Raw genomic sequence first — 3,576 nt, 5'->3', positions numbered from 1 at the left:
ACATCTGGAATATTGTGTCCAGTTCTGGGCCCCTCAGCTCAAGAGAGACAGGGAACTGCTGGAGAGAGTCCAGCGCAGAGCCACAGAGATGGTTAAGGGAGTGGAACATCTCCCTTATGAGGAAAGGCTGAAGGAGCTGGGTCCCTCTAGCCTGGAGAAGAGGAGACGGAGGGGCGACCTCATTAATGTCTATAAATATGTAAAAGGCATGTGTGAGGAGGACGGAGCCAGGCTCTTTTCAGTGGTGTCCAAGGACAGGACAAGGGGCAACGGATGCAAGCTGGAACATAGGAGGTTCCACAAAAGCATCGGGGAAAATCTTCATTGTGGGGGTGACAGAGCACTGGCACAGGCTGCCCAGGGAGGTTGTGGAGTCTCCTTCTCTGGAGACTTTCAAAACCCTCGCAGACACGTTCCTGTGTGACCTACTGTAGGTGATCCTGCTCTGGCAGGGGGTTGGACTAGATGATCTTTTGAGGTCCCTTCCAACCCCGAACATTCTGTGATTCTGTGTGCAGCCCCAGGGCTGGCACCTACTCCTGAAGACAAAGAGGACAGAGTTAGATTGTGCAAAGGGGGTCATAAAGTTTGATTTATGGTAAACATTTAAGGATTTAAAGGTTCATAAAGTCCTTGCTCAGTAATGAGGAAGTCTGTTGCCCACGTAAAAAGGTTCTCAGGAGCAAGGTGGAGCAGCAGGATGGTCTTGGAGGGAGGGCACTGCAGCTCAACCTGTGAACTTTGGGGTGAAGGTTTAACTGTGGCCAGGATGGAGGCAGGTGCCTTGGCCCCAGACAGGGACCCACTCCCCTCACCTTCTGCCAGGAAAACTCACCTGTGCCTTGCAAGGACAGAACTAGCCCTTACCAGAGGCTCTGATGCTGCTGAAGGGCCACCTTACCAAATTTGTCAGCAAAAGACGCGACATTTGCTTTCTGCGTGCAAAACCTTTTAGTTGCCAAAGAGTTAAACTTTCCTGAAATCTGAATATTTGCGAAGTATCCAAATTTGGTTATAAATCCTGTTTAAGTTTCAAAGCACAGCATTATTAGAGGTAGCAATAGTAACATCAAACAGCCGTGATAAGATCAACAAATTACTAAGTATAATTGTTTGTGCTGGGGTGTGTGCGAAGAGATAAATAGCTCATAAATTAAACACCAGTGCCTGAGGGTGAGTCATTCATGAATTCATAGCTGTCCCAACACTCTGAGCAAAAAGTAATTTTCTTTTAGTTCAGTAATTATGCAAGTCGAGATCTAAGATCAGCAGTCAATGGTAGGTGCACTTGCAAAGGTGGAAGGGTACTTCAGCTATTGGAGTTTCCCATACACTGATTCACAGGAAAAAATCTGTTGCTTGTCCCTGTGGTGGGCAATATTCTGACTGAGGTACCATTTTTCAATAAGATAATGAAGAATGAAGGGATTAAAAATAGACTAAGGGTCAGTTTTTGCTGAAATAAATTGGCAGCTCTCTCTTGGCTTCAGTAGAGCAGTACTACTTTATACTAGCAAAATACCTGGCTCAAATAATTAAAGAAAATCAACAACCTCCCTGTGATAACTGCTGTTAGTCATCCAGGCTAGTGCCTGTTTCTGAGAGGCACCTGGCACCTCGCTGGCTGCGCTGTCACGCAGGGTCATTAGAGCCCCTTCCTGACTTATTCATAAGACCCCGGGAGGATCGTGGTCTAATCAGGGTTTTCCCAAGGACAGAGAATAGTAATGTAATCTGTTATTGTAACAACATAATTTTGATCTGCTTTTATTTACTAATGTTTTGCCAGCCATTAAATATTTTTCAGGCAAATTCAGATAGAGATCACACTGAGAAATATTTTTTTTGGAAATGCAAATCTCATGGCTGTTCAACAACAGTCACTGCTGGTACAAACTCCCAGCCTTCAGGAGACAACTCAGTGTGTAACCTACAACCTTTCTAACCGCTTGGGTCCCAAATAGCCTTCACCCTGTCTGTCTGCAGAGTGCTGTGACAGGGGAAGAGCAGTGGGAATCCTCCTGGAGAAGGACAGGGAGGTCTAGGACAGTCTTTAGACCTTCTGGCACAGACAGTTTGCATCCGCTGACTGTGGGCTCCACACTGATGAACCGAATGGTTGCAATCATCTGGCTATGCAAACAAGTACACTATGAAATAAGCAAGGATAAAAACTAACCAAAACTAAAAAATATTTTTGAACGCCTTCTTCACTACTCACATTAGAGTGAAAAATTTTTTATACAAAGATGTTTTTTCTTCCTGACTGGCAGCCCAACCACAATGTCTCCTTTGCTCATTGGGCTCCAGTCAGGTTTCTGGAGTGGCCCATGTTCCCCCGGTAGGTTACGGGGCTGGTGCTTTCAGGGCTGCGTGGGCTCGTGCCAGAGCAGCATGTCACTGCACATCCCACACAGACCTCAGGAAGGATGTTTCCTCGGAGGAAAAGTGTCCCAATCTTCTCCCACAGATGGGGAGCGTGTAGGGGGTGAGACAGTGCTGTGAGGCCACCTCTTAAATGGAAAGGTGCTGGAAGTCTGTGCAAGGCATACGTAAGGTTTTTAAGTTCCTAACAAGGAATGGCTGCTATTTAAGTCCAACTAATAACATATTTATATTTTGCATAAATAACAGTGGGATCCCGCCCTTAATGTTTGTGGAGCCTTTCACAGAGCAAAGACTTCGGCTGCCTGCTCCTCCCTGGGATGGGTCCTCTCACTCATCAAGAGGACTAATGGTGCTTCAGTTTTCATCCAAAGATATAAAGGAGAGCTAGGAACATAACTAGTGTAAAATTACATGTATGACATGCGTCTTTTCTGTTAAGTGATGCTGCCTTCTTGTGACAACTCCATCCCTTTGGACACAGTCTGGCTTTTGAAGGCTTGTCAAGCTTTTTGTTTTTTCAGTGGTTTGGTCACCTGGCGCTCAGGAACTTGGCACCAGGTAAGGACACTTCTTCCATCACAGGCCACCTTTTACGTGCTGTGTTGCAGGAAACCTTTTGCCTTGGGGAGGTTTGTGCCTAAACCCAGGGTGTTGGTTTGAGACACGTTCGTGGAAAGTGTTAGAGGTCAACCCTGGCTTCACTGGCAAATGCCATTCTGGGAACAGAAGAGAAGTGTTTAATCTGTATTTACTATTTACAAAAAAACCCCTGCAAGTGTGCTCTTTCATTCCAAAATAAAAATGCATTAATGACTGGAGCGTTTTGCCCATTGGGAATGCCATTGTTTTCAATTACGTGCCATTCTGAAGGGAGACCGCACATTCTTAGGCTGAATGGAGGTTTGTGCTGTAGCTATTTGTGCCTTTTAAAACATTTTCTTTAATACTTTAAGAGAAAACTCTAAAATGGCAATAATGACATATTATTACAAGTAAATTACACGGCAAAATAGCATTAATATTGCAGTTGAAACCTAGAATTTGAAATAAGATGGAAATATTCATTTGCACACGGCTTTTGTTCTTATCAAAAGCGATTTGGATTAGGAATGAGATTTACTTAGTGCCTGCACTTGCAGGCAAGCTAATGCTCAGTCACCTGGTTGTGGCGCGCTGTCGAGCTCATCT

This window comes from Apaloderma vittatum, unplaced genomic scaffold (genome assembly GCF_000703405.1).
Source record: "Apaloderma vittatum isolate BGI_N311 unplaced genomic scaffold, ASM70340v1 scaffold6312, whole genome shotgun sequence".
Taxonomy (NCBI): domain Eukaryota; kingdom Metazoa; phylum Chordata; class Aves; order Trogoniformes; family Trogonidae; genus Apaloderma; species Apaloderma vittatum.
Note: the sequence above shows the minus strand (reverse complement) of the source record.